Source organism: Chlorocebus sabaeus, chromosome 9 (assembly GCF_047675955.1).
Source record: "Chlorocebus sabaeus isolate Y175 chromosome 9, mChlSab1.0.hap1, whole genome shotgun sequence".
NCBI classification, from domain to species: domain Eukaryota; kingdom Metazoa; phylum Chordata; class Mammalia; order Primates; family Cercopithecidae; genus Chlorocebus; species Chlorocebus sabaeus.
Genome location: NC_132912.1, coordinates 7068382 through 7079711, shown reverse-complemented (window position 1 = coordinate 7079711; position 11330 = coordinate 7068382).

Sequence of the window (11330 nt, the reverse complement as noted above, 5' to 3'; positions counted from 1 at the left end):
TAGCAAGCACGGTGTAGAGTATTTCATCCACTATCAATAAATATTGGTTGAATGATGTTAAGGACTGAATTGTGTCCCCCTTGTGTCCCCCCGTCAAACAAATGTGGAAGCCCTACTCCCCCGTGTGCCTATATTCAGAGAAATGGACTTTAGGGAGGTAACTAAGGTTAAATGAAGTCATAACGATGTGTAATCTGATAGGATTAGTGTCCCAATAAAAACAGACACAAAATCTCTGTCTCTCTCCACACACACAGAGGAGGTCATATAAAGATACAATGAGAAAGTGGCCTTCTACAAATGAAGGAAAGAGGCCTCATCAGAAACCAACCATCTGCCAACTTGATCTTGGACTTTCCAGCCTCCAGAACTGTGAGAAAATAAATGCCTGTTGCTAAAGCCACCCAGTGTGTGGTATTTGTTATAGCTGCTTAAGGAGACTGATGCAGTTGGTTTACTAATGAACTGATAAGTAAATATTGTAGGTTTATTTTATTGTGGATAAAGTTATTCTAAATGCAATGGTAGGTTAAGTTGGTATTTTCTAAAAAAGCCATCAAGCCCGAAGGGTTATAAAATTTGACAGATTTGGCCAAATTTCATATACAGCAAAAGAGAAATAATATTATTTCAAAACTTGGAACTTTTTAGGAAGTTTTTAAATTCTGGGAAGAAAAGATAATCTAATAGAAAGCTGGAGATAGAACATAAACAAGGAATTAACAAAAATTAAAATACAAATGACTTATAAGCTTGTGAAAAGATGTTAAATTTCATGAATAGACACAACTAACGTAAGACAATATATATATTTTTAACAGACTTTTTAGTAACAGTTTTAATTTATAGGACAATAGAGAAGATAGTGTAGTTCTCACACTTCCCATGCCCAGGCTGCTCTGTGATTAACATATTACATCAGACTAGTGGACTGATATTGATGCTCCATTACCTTAGTCTGCTCAGGCTGCTATAATAAAACACTATGCCCTCAGTGTCTTATAAACAGCAACTATTTATTTTTCACAGCTCTGGAGGCTGGGGTCCAGGGAAATGGCTCTGACAATTCAATGTCTGCTGAGGGTTCACTTCCGTAGTCACAGATGGAGCCTTCTTGCTGCATCCTCACATGATGAAAGGGGCAGGGAAGCTCACTGGAGTCACTTTCGTAAGGGCACTAATTCCATTTATGAGTGTGCTAGTCTGTTTTCATGCTGTTGATAAAGACATGCCCAAGACTGGGTAATTTGTAAGGAAAAAGAAATTTCATGCACTCACAGTTCCACATGGCTGGGGAGGCCTCACAATCATGGTGGAAGGTGGAAGGTACCTCTTACATGGTGGCAGACAAGAGAGAACTTGTGCAGGGAAACTCCTCCTTATAAAACCATCAGATCTCATGAAACTTATTCACTATTGTGAGAACAGCATGAGAAAGACCCACCCCGCTGATTCAGTTACTTCCCTCAGGTTCCATCCCATGACATGTGGGAACTGTGGGAGCTACATACAATTCAAGATGAGATTTGAGAGGGACACAACTGAACCATATAAATGAGGGCTCTGCCCCCATGACCTAACCACATCCCACAGGCCCCACCTCCTAACACCATCCACTTGGGGGTGAGAATATCAACATATTAATTTGAGGGGGACACAGACATTCAGACTCTAGCAATAATTTATTAGTTTCAGTCTATTGTGTATTTAGAATATGTATTTCTGTGATTCATGAACTTCAAAAAAATGGCAATCTCCAATGACAGCAGAATAGGAACGGCTGTATATAGTTGGTTATATGGTTGTTCATTGATACAGCTTCCTTGGAGAGCAATTTGACAGAATCTGTGAAAACATAAGCATGCGTGTCTTTAACACAGCAATTCCACTTGTAGGGATTTTTCTTACAACCACACCATCCAAGTGCACAAAGACATTCTTATAGGAGTGGTCTCTTTGGCAACATTTATAACAACAGCAACAAAAACTATAAGCCACCTAAATGTCCTTCATACCACGTGCACACAGAGGAAGGTATGTTCCTTAAAATCTGTATAGATCTTATTTATATGGACACCTATATATGATACATAAATGTGTTTTTAGATTTCTGTGTAGTAACATAATGTGACATTCACAACCTGTTAAGTGAGGAAAGCAAGTGAAGCAAGTTGCTAAACAAGTGTGTTTCTTCTTTCTTTCTCTCTCCTTCCTTCCTTCCTTCCTTCCTTCCTTCCTTCCTTCCTTCCTTCCTTCCTTCTTTCCTTCCTTCCTTCTTTTTTGAAAGAGTCTCGCTCTGTGGCCCAGGCTGGAGTGCAGTGTTGCCATCTTGGCTCACTGCAACCTCCGCCTCCCGGGTTCAAGTGATTCTCGTGCCTTAGCCTCTCAAGTAGTTGGGACTAAAGGTGTGTGCCATCATGCCCAGCTAATTTTTGTATTTTTGTTTTTTTTCAGTAGAACCAGGGTTTTGACATGTTGGCCAGGCTGATCTTGAACTCTTGGCCTCAAGTGATCCACCTGCCTCAACCTCCTAAAATGCTGGGATTACAGGCATGAGCCACTGCACCTTGCCTGACTAAGGAACTTCACGTGGGTTGGGCAAAGTTACCTATGTGGGTGTGGATGTAGGTGTTGCTGTAAGGTGACCTATTTCTTCCTTACTATGCAACAGCACCCAAACCATGGGGCTCATGAGGATAATGAGGTTGGGGCAAGCAGTCTAACCTTGCATCAGGGACACATTAAAAACAAAGACAGGAACATAGTACAAACGGCAGCACAGTTTTACGTGTAGTACATGGGTAAGAGACACATAAATACTGCAATACATAGGCACTCTTTCTTGGAAAAGCCCTGAGGTTTGCCTGTGGAAGGACTGTAGCTCCTGCCTTACTATGAGACCGTGAAGGGGGTTATGTGAGATGGAGGGAAGGATGGACGCCTGGTGTGGACAGGTGTGGCCCAGACATGGTGCCCTGAGGTAGCCAGCTGTCCTTTGAGGCGGTTGTGGGTGCATTTTGTGGATTCCTAGGCTGTTCTGTGCAGCTGCGTTTGGCTGGTGCTTTTCAGATGAAATCCCACATAAGAAAACAGAAAATTCATGTTACATTTAGATTGTTCCCTTAATATCTCAATCCCATTAGAACAAATTTGCATTTTCAAAACCAAGTGTAGTAGAATGGACTGTTTCAATATGGTTCTGTATACCTCGAGCAGGGGCAAGTCTGACCCCAAAATCTGTGAATGTTGACTCCATCCATCCATCCACTTCTCTCCATCTCCTGATACTTGGGGTGTGCTGTGACCGTAATCCGAAGCTGGCAGGTTTATAGGTCTCCCTCTAGCAGCCAGGTCCTTTCAGCAAGGATTCACCACAATACAGGGCCAGGTGCCCAAGGAATGCAGTCACTGTGGTTGGGCAAGGTAGGGTGGATAGGGCAAGGGCAGGGCGGGAGTGCTTCTGCTGGGGGTGCTTTGCACCAGGGAGTGTCTAAACCCCTGGGTCAGTTCCCACTTGGCTGTAGGAGAAGCTGTCTGGATCCTTTCTTGGATCTGTTCTTATAGATCTACTTGGGGGCACTGCCCTGATATGCATTATAGGGGCTTTTGAGTGTCCACCGAAGCCTTATTACTTAGTGACAAATGCACGCCCCAGGGCTGCAGAAAGCAAGTGATTGGTTATAACAGTGGTTGCAGATTTTCATAGCCAAGGCAAGGTAAATGCTTCAACCCAAAGGTTATCACGTCATCCAAGAAGAAATACACACTGTGAATGTTGCAGAAGATTCTCCAGCCCCCAAATCAAAGGATCCCTTTTAACAGTTTGTTTAAAACCCCAAGCCAGTCATCCGCCCCTCAATACCAGCGTTAGAGTCTCCCATCAGGGGCTGCCTGCCCCTTCCCCTCAGGGTTTCATCCTTTTCTTCCTGGACGAGGGCAACTTATTAAGTGGGCTGCTTAAGTCCACTTTGTCTCCCTAAAGTTCATTCTCAGCAGGAGCAGTCAACGTGAGCTCCTAAAAACAGGAGTCTAACTGTGCAAATTCTCTAGCAGTTTCCTGTTGCTCTGGAATTACACCCCAAGTGACTCCTGAATGGGGTCTCCCAGGCACCAAACGGTCTGGACAATGCTTCCTTCCATTGTTATCTCTTGTTACCTTGTTCCCTTCCCCACTGAGCTTCCAGGCACACGGATGGCTCTTCTGATGCTTGAGTACCACACACTTTCCCCACCTTTGCCTGAGCCCTCTCCTGGGTGCCCTTCCTGAGTCCTTTGCTGGCTGAGCTGCCATCCATAATAACTTAAATCACACCTCTTCTGAGAGGCCCTCTGGGACCACCACCCTCTATCACGAATGGCATTCTTCCTTATTGTCTGTCTCCACCCTCCTTCCAAATGGAAGTTCCACCATGATTGTGAAGCCTCCCTAGCCGCGTGGAACTGTGAGTCTATTAAACTTCTTTTTCCTTAAAATTACCCAGTCTTGGGCACATCTTTATCAGCAGCATGAAAGCAAAGACCTCACTGTTTTGCGGACTGCTGCACCCCCAGTATGAAGACCGGAGCCCGGCACATGGCAGGTGCTTAGCAAATGGCCATAAAGTCAATGAATAAATGAGAACAACGGGTAGGAGGCACTCTAAATGTTCACAGTGGTTAACTTGGAAAGGGAGCATCTTTGGCTTTTTACTGGATATACCCCTATATTGCTTAATCTGCAACAAGAATATGTGGCTTCTGTAATTCAGAGAAAAAGCGTGCGTTAGTTGTTAAACGTGACGAAATTATATGCAAGAGGGCAGTATTTGATGCGTCCATGCGAGTCCTGACCAGTTGGTGCCCTTCACCTTGGGTTTCCCATCTCTGACTCCCCAGGGGCATTGGGGTGTCCACTGAGAAATAGAAAATTATGATGGCAAGTCTTGCTGAAATACGAATGGCACTTGTGTACAATTTGCGGTGGGTCGGGGGTTGGGGGTTGTTTCTTTGGACATACACTCTTGGTATTTTTGGGTACAAGATGTTAACCCTAAGTTGGTGTAAGATGCCCATGCTGGGAAGGAGACAGCAGGAGCAGGACACTATACCACAACCGAAGAGGAAATCCCCAGAAGGAGTGACTCCAGGCAACCAGTGGAGACAAAAGGGGCAAAACAGGAAAGAAGTCGTTGGCCCCATGTTCCCCACCCTACTCGTTCATGAGCCCTCGAGGGTGGCTGGTCCTGAGTCTTGCCAGATGGGGTCAGTGCTGCCGCCTTCTCTGGGGACTGGCTCGGTCCCAGGAGCAGAGGCAGATCCAAGAGCATCCAACGTGCTGGCAGATGAAACAAGAGACAGAAGAGACCGAGGGTTGCGGGCACAGGGCCTTCTCATTCACAGCAGATGCTGATGTTTTCTTAGAGTAGCAAAACATTACACAGATATCTTTTTCTCCTTGAATGCAAAATCATGCTGAATTTGGAAGATGCTGACCCACAGAACCTAAATATAGCTTCTTGACACAATTGATTTGCGATGGTAACTTGCTGTGATAAATAATTGAAAACAATGTACCTCAACCTGCTTTGATGGAAGTCATCATCTTAGGGAAGCCTGAATATTTGTACATCTGTTAATATTGATTTTTTTCTTAGATTGGGGAAATTTTATTTGAATATTGTGTTTATCTTACTGCAATAAACATGAATTGATAAATTATTGTTTTCAGATGTGCTGTTTTTTCTAATAATAGTAAACATAATGAATATTTATTGAGGACTTACTTCAGACTCAGTGCTTAGTGCTGCATAAATTATCTCTTTAACCCTCACAATTACTCAATAAGGTAAAAAGTATTCTTTTTTGCTCATATTTCAGTGGGGAAACTGAGACCAAGAAAGAGAAAGTAACTTACTCAGCTTGTTTCAAGGCTTGTTAATAGCATGGGAGATTTCAGTCCTAGAAAATTGGATTCTGACTCCTCAGTGCTTAATTCCTGGGCTCTACTTCCCTGTAAACCTAAACTTTTCAAGCCTAATTGAAGGGAGGAGTGCTGCCTATGCTTATTTCAATCCCAATTCAAGGTAACTCTGACTTTTTATCTGGATTTCTGGATTTTTTTTCCATGAAATACAAACTGCTTTGAAATGTGCTAATCGTATACAAAACGTCCTTATTGGCTCATAACTCGGCTTTTCTCTTGGTCTAACTCATGCATCATTTTATTAATAATTATTATAAAAGTAATGGGAATCTTGATAAAAATGTCTAACAGATATAAAAGTGATACATTACCTTCATTCTCAGCCTTGTTTCCTAGAGGCAATCACCTCTAGGAAATTTAGCAATTTCTTACCTTACCTTCCAGAAATAGATGATTTCTTTATACACTTATACATTGATGAACATATAAACACACGTTGAAAATAGAACACAGACTTCTATGACAGATCGTGTTCTACAACTTGTCTTTCTCATTAAAAACATACACGTAACCTTTGACTCATCAATTAAACATATGCAGATATATATGCAAAAAATCCATTGTCCAATTAATTGACTCAAAGAGCAAAAGACTTGAAATGTTCAACTGCAGATCAGTCTAATTAATTGTGATATACATAAAATGGATTATCAAGCAGCAAAGTGTATGCACTAAAATAGAAAGATCCCTTTTGTTGTTTCTTATCCTTTATTTAAATTTGCTAAGTTGGGTAATGGGAAATATGCATGTCTCCTACCATTATCTCTTGCCAAAAACGACTTGCCTAACACCTATAACTTTGAGGGTTACTGCTAGAAATTTTGTTTCTCAAGCAACAATTCAGAACATTTCCTTTGCAAACCACAAAACAAACGCCCCTACTGGTGCCCATAATGTGCAAAGGACTTATTTTCTATGCTTTTCTATGGAGAGGAAAGAAAGGAGGCAATGATAGGAAGATATTTTCTCGTTCCATCTCCAGTTCCTTTTCCAGGGTCTTTCCTGCTATCCCAGAACATAAACTAAAAATACAACAAAACGGAATACAACGATAAAGACGCCCAAACAAAATCAGCTCTAAAAAGCTTCCTGAATTATTCAGCAAGTGAGTATCTACCCAAAGTTTTAAGGGGGCTGTCTGATTTCGTTTCTATAAACTTGGTACATAAGGGAGATTTTAAGAGTGTGATACTATTCTTGCAGTCTCCTTAGCAGAACAGGCTGACTTTTAGCCTTGATGGCTCCTTTATCACCTCCCCATCCCAGGACTGTGGCTGCTTCCTCTGCCTGTTCTCTGACGTATCTTACACCTTTGTCCTGAAGTGCCACCTCTGGCCACAGCACAGCAACTGTCGATTCAGATATTACAGATGAAAGGGAGAAGTGTTTGATAACACTTGTGGTTTATTATTTAAATTGATCTCCCTTAAACTGTTATTCTCTTTCATATATTAATAACACTGGAGTCAGGACTATATTTACAATACTTCAAAGCTGTTTCAAGGCAGGCCACCAGGCATTGGCCAATCAGCAGGGTCCTGGAAGCTCCCAGCTGCAGTGGGTGTTAACCCTTTAGTTCCTGGATGGTGGAAAGTTCTGGAAGGTCCAGGGGATGATAGTTGGAATCATCGTATCAGGTGACCAGGGTACCTGGGAGAGGGACCATGGGGTTGGGAAGTGTTTTAATACTGTAACCGCCATCATAGCTGTACTGATAGGTAGTCTTGATGATGCAATGGGTAAAAAGAACATGTCCAGAAACGAACAATGCTAATAATTGGAGAATTCAGAGTATTAATTTCAGTAAACCTTTGTTGCATGGCAGACCCTGTGCTGAACATTGAATTATCGCAATGACTAAGACCCACACCATCCTAGCTGTCTTGAAACTTGTGAGCTAGATAGGAAGACAACGTTATCCGGAAAAGGAGGATTTTATTTCACTAGGAATACCTAACCTGAAAACAAAAGTTCAAAGAAGATTTTTTATTTATTATTTAGAGACAGGGGTCTGGGCTCAAGCGATCCCCTCCAGCCCCCTGAGTTGCTGGGACTGCGGTGTGCACCGCCACACCTGGATACATTTTAAAACAATTTTTTTGTTGAGATGGGGGTCTCATTACGTGGCCCAGGCTGGTCTCAAACTCCTGGCCTCATGATATCCCCCCCCATCTTCGCTTCCCAAAGTGCTGGGATTACAGGTATGAGCCACCACACTGGGCCCTGAAGAGGAAAGTTTTAATTGCACGGTGTGATATGAAAAGGCCAGCTGTTACTCGTGGCAATTAAAGAAATAAACCTCCTTCAGAGAAATGGCTATTAATCACAAGGAAACTTTTTTTTTTTTTTATGCTGTGAATATGATTACGACCTGGCATAGACCTTAGGGGAAGTCTCTAAAAATGAGGCAGTTACCCCCATATCTAGGGCAGATGGGCATGTTCAACTCCAGGCAGCAGGGAGTCCCTGTCACCAGCCTGTCTGCAAGACGCCCACAGGTTCCTGTGATTCTGTTCACTCTGTCCTGTAGGAGGAATATAGCTGGCCATTTTTGTGTAACGTAAGCATGGTCTTGGAGGAGTTTTTATCAAAACCGTGGGCAAAACTGAACACTTCTTTTCTAAAAACAGATTCAGTGACTGCAGATGAGTTCAATCGCAGGATTCTCTCAACCGGACTCTGAAGGGCCTTGCTCTGAATTCTGGGCTCTTAAGCACCAATGATGACTCTGGCAGCTTTTCCAGGCTCGGGTGTGGAACTTTCTTGACCTTGTGTGGAATGGTTATTGACTATAGATCGCATCTATCTATTGAAGAAACAGGCCATGTTGCAGAGAAAGTATCAGGCCATCTTCCTCCTTCTATCTGTTCCCCGTGTGCCATTTTGTGAAAACTGCTTGTATTGTGGAAACAAACCCATTTTGGCTCCTTTTGGCTCTGTGCAGACAGTCCGTGGAAAAGCCAAGTTGAATCCCACTCTACCTTATGAATCATTCTCCCATCTGCCAGCTGAATCCTGGCTGCGGCCACTTTGTTTTAGGAGAAGGAGGTGCAGAGTGAAAAGGAAACATGTTGATTCTCCCAGTTCAGGCCATTTGTAGTATAATTAGAAACATAATGTTTTGACTTGAAAGCTGATCACATCTGATATGGGTGTCAGCAAAACAGAATAAATATTTTTTATCTTTTTGGTGTAATTTAATAGAATAAGAGCTTTGGTGGGGATGACACCACTCCAAGTGCTGTTAATATGGAATTGCTTCCCTGTTCCCTGGCTCCTTTAAAAAACGTGGATGTGAAATCAGCATAGACATGTCTACAGTCGAATAGTAAAGAGGAATTAAACAACATGCTTCATATCTGGGTCACTTAAGTAAATATAAGACACTGTTGGTTATTCCGGTGTCTCATAGATAAGAAGAGGATACAGAATGTAGCTTGAGTATGATCCTGGGAATGATATACATTTGGGGACTTTATTATTTCAGAAACATGTACTCTTCTTCCCACAAAAAAACACTGATTTTAATCAAAACATGGCGTGTGTGATCATTTAAAACTTTATGGTGGCTTCTTTTAGCCTCGCAGTACTTGGATTTTGTGAGAACAACAGTAAATATGAGAATTCAGGGCTCGGATGGACGGGCTGAAGATAAAGACCTTAAACTCACCGCAGTCTGTGTGATAGAGCTGATGGTGCCATGTGACCTTGACCTTGCTCTGCCCATCCTCGCAGTCCTCGCGTAACAGGGATCTGCACATAGCCTGTTTGCAAAAAATATTTGTTGAGTGAATGAATGTGTGAGCAAACAAGGTGAAAATGAATAAGCCTTGGCACCTGGGAGATCTGGGCTTTGTAGGTTTGTTTGGTGGTGGTTTCTTATGATCTCAAGATTCAAAGATCCAAGTGTTTCAGATGAGAAATGCTGAAGGGAGGGGTTAGTTTTCTGTTCTGCACAGTAGAGGATCATCACTGTGGCAGCGTCCAGCAACATGATGTCCGAGCACGCAGTTCCCCAGGGTGGTCTTCGGCAGGGCTCAGCTGGGCTCCTGCTTCAGGCCTCCAGTTGGATGAAGACGGCAACCAGGAACAGCTCTCTTCTGGAGGTGTGTGGTCCTCTTCCAAGCTTATGTGGTTGCAGCAGGATTCAGTTACCTGTGGCTGTGAGACTGAGGTCCCTGTCTACCTGCTGGCTGTCAACCTGGGGCTGCTCTGTGCTCCTATCCGCCACCCACGTCCCTTCCCACGGAGCTCCTCCATTAACTAACAGTGATGCTTGGAGTCCTTTTCACCATAAAAGGTTCATGTGATCATATTGGGTCCATCTATCTGATCATCTTCAGTCAGTTGACTTGGGACTTTAATTTCGTCTGCAAAACCCTTTCACAGTGGTAGTAGAGTAACCTTTGATTAAGTAACCAGGGCAAGGGGAGGTTCCCTTTTAGAATTCTGCCTGTCAGTAGGGACCGTTAGTAAGCCATGCAGGATGGGAATGCAGTAGTTGTAGGGACTGCAGTGACCTGTCAAAAGTCTGCTGAAGGGCCTTCAAATTGCAAAGCATGTTGACCACCATGCCAGCTGCAGAGCTCGGGTCTGTGGGCTGGTTCTGCTGCAGGCTTTAGGCTTAGCACTCCTGGCCTCGGTTAGCCCTTCCATTGCCAGTGGAGTTAATCTGTCGCTTTGAGATGATTTGTCAATGCCACACTGCTGAGGGGGGTCTCATCTCGCCAGAATCCAGGCCTTCGGGCTTGTGGGTCTGGGGTATTTTTGCAGTGCTTATGTTGATTAGAAATTGTTTCATTATGTGATCTTCTTCATTGCTTTGTGTTCTCATCCCATATTTATATTAATACTGGACATGGTGACTGCAATGCCCCAGGCTAGCTCCTCCTTTGAGTACAAATGAGGTTCCACCTAGGTTAAGATTAAAATCCTGCTGCTCTGACCTTCCACGGCTCCACTGGTAGGAAATTCAGCAGAGTTTCACATTCTTCTCCCCAGATCTTCTGAGAATTCTTGGGGGTGTTCTCTTGTGTCCATGCCTGACTCAGTCCTGGACATTTTCATCACTTGCTAGAGGAGAAGGAGCTCAGGTGTGAACTCCAAGGACAGAGTCACCCCCAGTGGCCTGTCTGCTTCCTGTCCCTGCATGGATACTCATGGTGCCATGGAAGGGGTGGCTCAGCAGCTGCTTTGAGGACAGGGAGCGGGAAACAGCACTGAGAAGCCACAGTCTTTCTCCCAAGTCTGTTCATAGATGAGATACCAAGAAGGGCAGTGTGTGGCCTTTTCATTTTGCTCTACTCTTCCTTGGAGATTTTACCTACTGCCTTGGTTTCAACTACAAACAAAGACTATACATCTTTGC